The sequence below is a fragment of the Nicotiana attenuata genome, chromosome 1, assembly GCF_001879085.1.
Source record: "Nicotiana attenuata strain UT chromosome 1, NIATTr2, whole genome shotgun sequence".
In the NCBI taxonomy this organism is placed as follows: Eukaryota; Viridiplantae; Streptophyta; class Magnoliopsida; order Solanales; family Solanaceae; genus Nicotiana; species Nicotiana attenuata.
Window position 1 is genome coordinate 101,919,288 of NC_031989.1, and position 9,962 is coordinate 101,929,249.

The 9,962-nt window shown below is 38.8% G+C and overlaps 1 pseudogene; it reads left to right on the top strand.

Moving 5' to 3' along the window:
* Positions 399–1,262, top strand: LOC109241919 (annotated as a pseudogene).

Consider the following 9,962-nt stretch of genomic DNA (forward strand, 5'->3'; position numbering starts at 1 on the left):
AAGGGTCATTCTTTTTGAAACATACCAAAAAGAAAATAGTTTCACATAAACCGGAATTGAGAGATTACTAAATCTGTGTCCGTTAATTCCATATGTAAATTTCTAACTATAGTAGGATAACAAAAAAAAACATTAAATTTCACTTTACTGATGCTATCACACAAGCTAGTACTTTGATTGGACTAAAAAGTGAGCAGCATTTAATTGCTAAGTTATAGCTTTCCCCAATTACGTGTGGGCACAAAAGCAACATGTCAAGATTAAACTACATTAATAAATGCCCCTAACCACGTATACCCATAGGAGGGGTCTGCGAATTCCCCACGCTTCGCCTATTGAACTCCTCCTCTTTTTATGCCCAAAGACCTCCTCAACCTATTTTAAATGCATGGCTAGTCCTAATTTTGACTTTAGTCACAATAACAACCAACCCTTTCTCTTTGTGCAAATTTCATCAAACACATTCCAAAATGTGGAGCAATCATTGCCCTACTAATAGTAGTACTGCTATATCAAACAGGTCAGAACAGGGGAGGCATTCTGTTTATAGAGGAATTCGCAAGAAGAATGCCAAATGGGTATCAGAAATACGCGAGCCACGGAAAACTACGAGAGTATGGCTAGGCACTATCCAACACCAGAGATGGCAGCTGCAGCATATGATGTTGCTGCTTTGGCATTAAAAGGTCCTGATACCCCATTGAACTTCCCGGACTCAATGTGTTCATATACTATGCCAGCTTCACTAACAGCAGCAGACATACGTGCGGCAGCTGCAAATGCTGCTGTTAGAGCGCCACAACTGGAAAGCGAAGAAGCGCGGCATCAAGCAGAGTGCGATGTTGGAGATGAAGGAGCAATGGGGCAAGAGTTTTTTGATGAAGAGGAAGTGTTTGGTATGCCAAGATTGTTGGTTGACATGGCAGAGGCAATGCTTGTAAGCCCACCTAGGATGAAGACGACACCTTATGATGAGTCGCCTGAGTATTCTGATGCATCATATACTCTCTGGAGTTACCCTTAATCACAAATAGTCAAACATGTAACATGCATTAGCTCAAAAAAATAAAATAAAGTATCAATACTCAAGGCACCCTCTTGGTATATGTCAGGTCCCACGTACATCAGTTGAATAGTGGGACCGCTAAAATTAAATAGGTGTGGTTGTGTCATGGACTCATTTTGTAGGTGAGACCAGAACTTGTCTCACTCTCATTCTCTTGTATTCCTAATATAATTCGGATAGAACCTGTTGGAGTGAATAGTGCAACTAGTTGCATTGAGTCCGGTCTTTTTTTCTTGTTTTCACTTTTTTATTTTTCAGCTTTCATCTTTTGCAGCAGCTGGTTTTATTCTATATTTTGTCTTCCATTTAGGAGACAACAAGCATAATGAATTATAATTATTTCGATTGGTTAATCAAATATATATAATTTTTGTCTTGGGCGGGAAACAAAAAATTCAAACTTTCCGACCGAATTCGGTCGGAAATTTGAATTTTTTTTAATATTCCCCCGTTCCAGTTTATGTGAACCTATTTCCTTTTTGGTCCGTTCCAAAAAGAATGAACCCTTTCTAAATTTGGAAACAATTTAGCTTAAACTTATAATTCTACCCTTAATGAGAAGCTTTTATAACCACACAAATAATCTGGACCCCATTTAACTTGTTTAGGACCACAAATTCCAAAAGTCTTCATTTTTTCTTAAACTCCGTGCCCAGTCAAACAGGTTCACATAAACTTCACCTTTGTACATTATATACAAGTACGACCAAATATTTGACCAATTTCCGACCGAATTTGGTAAATTTTTAATAAATAATTATTTTTGTACATAATATACAAGTATGCCCAAATATTTGACCAATTTCCGACCGAAATCGGTCGGAAATTTTATTTTCAATCGGTTTTTTTTTCTGGCCGATTTCGGGCGGAAAGCCTTGAACGGAAATCACCTGATTTCTAGTAGTGACTATAAATACTCTTTTCCCCCATAATTGTAGTCCATAGGAAAATATATATTTTTTGCTATTATTATAATGAATTTACTATTGATATTGCTCTTAACATTTCAATTGATTGCTTGCATTCTTCATAGGATTATTAATAAGAATTTTATTTACTTCTTTATCGTTATCGCATTGTTCAAATTTACAGTTATTTGATTTGCTCATCTATTTTTTTACTCGATAAGATTGACTCAATTGAAATGAAACGATTGCTTATGACATAATTCTACAAATTTAATTAATTTATCTTATTATATATTTAGGTTATACAGTTTAGTACTATGTGGGGCCTAAGCAAATTTGTGTTCATTTCAAAATGCAGTTCATCTTCGTACAACTCCTGATTCTCTTTAGATTCTCACTTGTTAAATATTATGTGAAGGAATACAAATGTCTGGAATTAACAACCAGCCAATTAATCTTTCTTAGTAAGTGGATCAAAACTTAACGAGGGAGGTACTCCAAATTATCAGAGCCCCAGAATTCACCACATTCATCCAGGAGAATTCCCCTGAGAGGTCTTCTAGTAGGATCATGGGGCAACCTGGATTGAAAGAAACAATGAGAAGCTTCATAACCCAATAACGTGTATAGAATAATTAGATTGGGAAGTGTTGATGGCCTTAACTAGCAATGATAACGCCGAAGCACCAACAATTCCTCCATCGTGAATAGAATGAGTCGTTGAAACTCTGAATTATATTCCTAGAAAATCTTGTACCGGGGGGTCGGTGGCTCGGGAGCTGGAGGTTCAGGCACAACCGGTACCTCTGAATTGCAAAATTCTATATTAAACTTGCATGAAATTTTATTGAAACATATCAAAGAATAGAATAAATGAATCAATCGCATTCCGGGAGTTCCACCCATTATCAAAAGAATTTACATGGACAAATACTCTCAATAATTATGGAAGCCAAGTCCAGCCATGCGCTGCCCCGTTACCGCTACCTAAGAGTTCAAGAAGCCGAATATCCCAGAATATCATGAAGCCTCTGATCCTCGAGATCACGTCATAGCCTACACTATCAGAGTTAAGGGGAACAACTTGATAAAATTTGTAACGATCCAACCGGTCGTTTTGAGTTTTAGCACTTCATTCTGGAGTTTGAGATCTTGAGTAGCTTCATATTATGTATTATGACTTGTGCGTGTGGTTGGTTTTTATTTTCGGGAGTTTCACATTTAATTTGGAAGGGTAATTTTCAATTCGTAAGCTTTAAGTTGGAAGAATTGATCAAGATTTGACTTTTGAGTAAACGACATCGGAATTGGGATCTGATGATTTTAACTAGATTTGTATGGTGATTTTGGGCTTGGGCGTATGGTCGGATGTGAATATGATGTTCCAAGAATGTTTTGGCTCATTTATCGAAAGTTGGTAATTTAAAGAATTGGAGAGTTTACAAGTTTGACTAGAAGTTAATTTTAATGGTATCGAGTTTCGATTGTTGTTTTGAAACTTGAAATAGGTTCGTTTGTCAATTGGAATTCGTATGCAAAATTTGGTTGTAATCTGAAACGTCTAAGTGTGGTTCGGACGCATTCGGCGAAGTTGGAATGTATGAAAGTTAAGAGAATGATCTTGACCTTCGATTCTTGGTTTTGATATTAATTGTGGTGTTTTAAGCCTTTGGATAAATTTAGAGAATGTGTTTAGACTTGTTGGTACAATTGGACGGGGTCCCATAGGGTTCGGATGAGTTTCTGGATGGTTTCAGACCACTTTGGGTTGTGATCGCGTTTTTTATATCTAGTCCATTCCTGATGAGCTTCGCGATTGCGGGAAGAGCTCCGCGACTGCGTAGGGTATTTTTGGTGCTGCTATTATTGTTCATATCTTTCGCGGTAATGGGCACGCGTTAGCGTAGTGTTAGGGTCCAGAAGCATCACGCTCGTGTGATGGCATTGCATTCGTGGAGTTGTGGTGTCAGGTGGGGCTTTCGCCTTCCTGTTCGCGTGGATAGCATCGCGTTTGCATAGGTTTGGGCGGTTTAGATCATCGCGTTCATGGTGCAGGCTTAGCGTTGACAAAGCGTGCTTTGGCCTTCGCGATCACAAGGGAACGACTGCGATCGCGTAGCATACTGCTAGGCAGTATATTTAAGTTGCTATTTTCAGGATTTTATCCATTATTCCATATTTTGAGTCTTAGAGTTCAAGAAGAGGAGATTTTGAGCAATTTTATTACTACCTTGGAGGTAAGTAATATTTACTTGGATTTGATTTTATTTATTGATTACTCATGAATGTTTACACCTAAATTTGGAATTTTAAAAGAAAATTTGGGGTTTTTGCCTACACATCAAGAGATTGTATTTTGGACTCGGATTTGGAAAAAATTATATATTTGGACTCGACAAATTATGCATCATCGAATTTTGGTATTGGTTTCGGATTTTGGGCACGTGGGCCCGGGTTGACTTTTATTTACTTTTGAGAATTTCTTCAAAGATCGAAGCTTTATGGATTGGGATCGCTTCCTATGTCATTGTTGACTTCTTTTGATGATGTTTGGCTTGGATTTGTGCGATCGGAGGGCTAGATCAAGATTTTGGCACGATTCAAGGTTGGAGACTAGCACCGGATGAGGTAAGTATCTTGCCTAGTCTTGAATTGGGGGTATTTTTCCGTTGGCTATGATATTTGTTATGTGTAGCGGGTGATATAAACACAAAGTGATGAGCACATACACGTAGACTATGGTTATTCATGATCCGGGTAGTTCTGGCCATTATATGCCTTATTTTGCTACCATATTTCCTTGATATCGTATTTTCTCCACTTGTATGACTACGTGGGCTATTATTCATACCAGAAATCATGTCTAGGCTATGTGCTTATCTGTTTGAGACATGATTTGGTTGTTTTTGCTATGTTGAGCTGTTTGCCTTAATTATAGTCTTATTTTTCAGTTATGATATTATATCAACAGGTTATATCTCTGTCTTTGTGCATTTTTATATGGTATCTCAAATATTGTTGGTGTCCTTATTTGTGTGACACGAATTTGAGATGAGTTGTGGTGCCTTGGTGTATTTCGTGCAATATTTTAAGTTTGATACTGTGAGATGTGGGTATATTGATACTTAAGCGGATTGATGACTGATCTTGGAGCATAGAGCCGTGTTGATATTGATAGTGAGGTTACGCGTACGCTAGGACCTATATTGGGCTGAGAGGTATTGCATATGATATTGAGGTGAGGCATGCGGTATGCCATTTGGGCTGAGTTGTGATGATTGTTGAGTTTTGATCCAATCAGCGCTTGGGCTAGGATCTGCCCCCCACCCCCCATAGACAGGTGATAACTCATATTACTTTGGCCCTGTGAGTGCAGACACTAATGTCGCCCAAACTCACACCACAAATATAATAGTAGGCGGTCGATGCAATAATAAAACCCAACTCAAGTCAGGGTCGAATCCATAGGGAGTTAGAATTGAGATTAGGTATATATTTAGTGTCATTGTATGATGTGCCTCAAATTACACTTCCACATTCTTGTTTGTTGTTTCTACTTCTACTTTAAGCTATCGATTGCTATTATAAAACTAGAAGACAATATTTTTGGTTTTGGTTGTTTTTCAAATGATAAAAGATCTAGGGTCGTGACTTCTACCTAGGTGGTTACCTAATGGGTTGTAAATTCTAGGACAAGTTTGATTGGTCGGGGTTGTAATATAGCAATCACACGCAATTACCCACTCTATACCTCTCGGTAGTTTGATTGATTTTGCCCAATGTGGCTTTCTCAAGTCCAAATGGGTATTGCACAAAACAAGTGATATATGCTCAAGTCGGGTCTTACTATCTCTAGATTTGACCCTTTAATTTGGGCTATCAATTTCTTGAGTTCACTCCTATTTCTTGTTAGCCAAGTTTTCCTAGACTTAATCTCTCTTTCTCAAGTAGAGACTAAGTCAATTAGGCATGAATCAATGTTTGCAACCATTAATTCTTGAATTTAAGCAAGAACGAGGCTAAATATCACAAACCCAATCACAAACAAGCCCTAAATCAAACACCCATTAAGTACTCACACTAGGGTTGGGCCACAACCCTAACTGAAAATTTAGCTACTCATGAAAAATGAAGAAATTAAAGAAGAAATTAAGATAGAATGCATAATAATTGATTAGGGAAAGAAAATCTAATGTTTAGAAGCTAATCTAGTACAATATTACTCAAAACAGTAAAGAAAAATGGCTCAGGTGCTCTACACTAATACCACTTCACCTAAAAAAGACAAAAAGTTCTATTTATACTAAGCTGAAAATATCTGACAAAATTGCACCTGCGGAGGTTGTGCGGCCACACAATTATGTGTGCGGTCCGCACTTTGAGCTTGACTGGCCAATTGGGCCTCCTGCGGTCGCATGAAATTGGGATGCGGCTGCACTTCATTTGATTGTGCGGACCGCAAATTTCTGAGTGCGGCCGCACACTTGAACTTGGACTAGAATATGGCTCTCTGATCTCTTCTGAGGGCCGCATAATTGTGAGTGCGGCCGTACTTGTCATCCTGCGGCCGCACAATTGTAGTGCTTGTCCGCATATCTTCAGCCTGCCCAAAAACCAACTCTCTAAATCTCCTCTTCTGCGGCCGTACAATAATTGTGCGGTCCGCATAATCTGAAGAAAATCTGACAGTGCTCTTTCATTATTTGTGGCCACATGTGCGGTCCGCACTGTAGGCCTTTTTGCCTTGTTTGGTCCTTGTCCAATTTCTACTCCTTTATGAGTTGATTTTGACTTCTTTGGCTCGTTTTCTAATATTTCTGCACGAAAGCACATTTCATTAGTTCTCGGGAATACCTTTATGCATTTTTGAGCTAAAACGCAAGTAAAAGAGAACAAATAAGCGATCAAAATCCCTACTTATCAGCTCCCCCAAACTTAATCTTTTGCTTGTCCTCAAGCAATTAAGGCAATTCCCACCTCCACTAGAAAAAGGGATATTTCAGCTGGTCTAAGGTGAATCAATCACTCATCAATTGGGACCAACAATTACCCACAACACGTATGAATTATCAACAATGCAATGATTTGACTTTTTGAGTACAATAGTTCTAATGTGACACTAGAGCATCAAGAGTTGACTTTATTCATCAAGGACGCTCGCTCTTTCATGTAGGTCATTGTGGATCCCAAACTCCTCCTCCTTTACTCCTCCATTAGCAAATCTCACTTTAGAATGTAACACTCGAAGCAAAGATTCTGAAAAGTTCGCTCATCTCTCTCAAAAGAGTGTCACAAGTCCGGTTCTAAGTACCATAAGCTTGCCCCTCATGTAAATTACCATTAATGCAAGCTCACTCAATTTGAAATCATGTAGGTTTTTTTGGGGATGTAATGAAGGCCTTTTGGATCAAGGTAGGAATTGATGGAATAGAATGGGTTCATCTTTCCTAAAGCACTCCATTTTCTCTTTTTGGCTCATACTTTGTCGACTCTTTGAGTCAATTTCTTTTTTCTCGAGGGAACTAGAGAGACGTAACATCACTCTTTCTTGGTCATGACATTCATTTTTCTCCTTTTCTATTTACTCCATGCTTTTCATCATTGTTTTCTTTGATTCCCTTCAACTTTCTACTTTATTCACTTTCTTTTTGGCATTTTTCTTTTTGTTCTTTCTTTCTTCTCTTTTTCTTCTCTTTTCTTTATTTCTTTCTCTTCTTTGTACCTTTATATCACTTTCAAACTCCCCGTCTCTCTCCCAAACTTATATTTTTGCCAATTGTTTCCCAAGAATGCTAAGGAAAGATCGGGTGCCAAGAGAGGGTCATTACAAAACGGATAAAGGCTTGTAACGTGGTTATTGAAAGAAAAAGGGCTTAGGCTCAAATGAGTTGACTAGGGATATCACATTGGTAGGATATGGAAGATTTCAAACTTCAAATTGGATCAATGAGAGCCTACAATCCTTTCTCAAGCCAAGCTACACTTAGAGTATCGCCTAGAAAAATATTCGGGGAAAGTTCTAAACTATTAGCATGGGTACTTGGACTTGCAATTCAATACCTCACCTCTCACGCTGCTGGATTGCTAAAGAGAGTGGAATCGAGGGCCCACAACAACCCTAGTTAAGATTGAGAATCACAAATAGCTCGACTGAACCACTCGATGACTGCTTAAGTCCACACAAGAGTCAAAAGGTCACAACTAGAGCTATTTTCTGGCAACAACTTGTTTTTAACCATAAGGTCGTAGGTAAATGTGTTGGTACCAAGTGAAGCATGCTTGAGACCCTTTTATTCATTACTACTATATTTGCCTAAACATAAAAGAAAACGGAGTCAATCCCTTAAGAAGGTTGTCACGCCATCCATCATTGGGAAGAGCCACCCGGTTCACACAAAACCACCTTTGGAAAGAACCGTGGCATTAAGAAAATCAAAGGCTTATTGATCACTCAAACCTAAAAAGAAGCTAACAAATCCAAAAGAGAGTACTAAAGTAAATAAGAAGTTATACTACTAAGAAAGACAAACTAAAGAAGATACAAAATAAACTACGAAAAGTAAAATAAATGAATATAGAAACCGAAGTAAAATGAATATATACATAAGGGAAACTGAATATATACATCAAACGAAAGGGAAGAATATATACATACTAACGAGAAAATAAGGATAAAAGAAAAATATTATAAGAGTTATTACAGGCCAATATCAATGTTAATCAATCAAAATAGACCACCCCCGAATGAAAATAAGCATTGTCCTCAATGCTTTTAAAAATAAGAACAGGGAAGGGTAGAAAGTTAAGAGAACTCCCCATGTGGTCTCAGTCTGCATGGCATCCGCAGCACCCTCGGTCTCCTCTAGCTGTATCTCATCATCACCCGGCTGAGGGACAACAGGGTTGGTGAGCATCTAGATCATCTCCTCAGCGATGTGGGCAGTAGCAACTGGCTCCTCAAACAGGCCGGCTGCTGCCTCTGGTGCCTCGGGTACTGCTAGTGCTACCTGTGCTGCTGGGACTGTCGTGCCCCCTTTTTTCCTCCCCGCGGAGAAAGTCCGGGTTTCGACATTCGTGGGGAATCGACTCGTTTCCTTTTGGGAATTGGGTGTTTTGAAGAGTCGCCACCTAACGGATTATGGTGCGTCAGGGCACCTAAAGTAATTAACTCATGTAACTAGTTGCATTACCAGAGATTAGGGTAAGGGCTCGAAATAACCTTGAGGGAAACGTGTTAGGCACCCCTCGCGGTCCACAACGGTTGGTCCCGGCCGAACATATATGAATCAGTCATTTTGAACAAGTAAACAGTTTCAACACATATTTGCAAATAAAGGTATGTTTTCACATTCTAAATACATGTACGATTCAGGTGATTGGAGCAAGAGAGAGATTTGAACAATTTGCACATGTATATGTAAAGAGAAGAAAGTTTATAAAATTTAAACACATATGGAATTGGGAAAGGGGAATCCTAGGTTGATTAGCCTACGGGATCATACCCATGCAATGCCCGGTAGTCACTCCTCAATGAGGGGCTACACGTGACTTTAGCGCACAGTCATCATACCCTTTTACTACCCATTACCCACCCCTTAGTGGTTATATGAGCGAGTTCAATTAACGACCTCTAAGCATGCTGCTACACATCCCTTTCTTATGGTCCTGGAGGAATTTGGGACCCCCTAAATCTGGACAGTTCTAGACAGCCTAAGGTTTATAAAAGGCAAAAATCTAGGCGACAGGCAAATAACATATAGGACAAACAAATAAGGACATACACTTAAAAGGCTCACATTTTACCTACGCATGTATATAGGCAGTCAAACAGCACGTCTAAAACACAGCTTTTTCAAAAGAAGTTCAGAAATCCTAAGAACATGATATCACAAAAAAATAGAACATGCAGCGTTTGTTTTTTAGGGAAGTAGCAGGATCCTAGCCAGTTTGCCTACTGGTTTTACAGCTTGTTAAACCTGGATAATTTC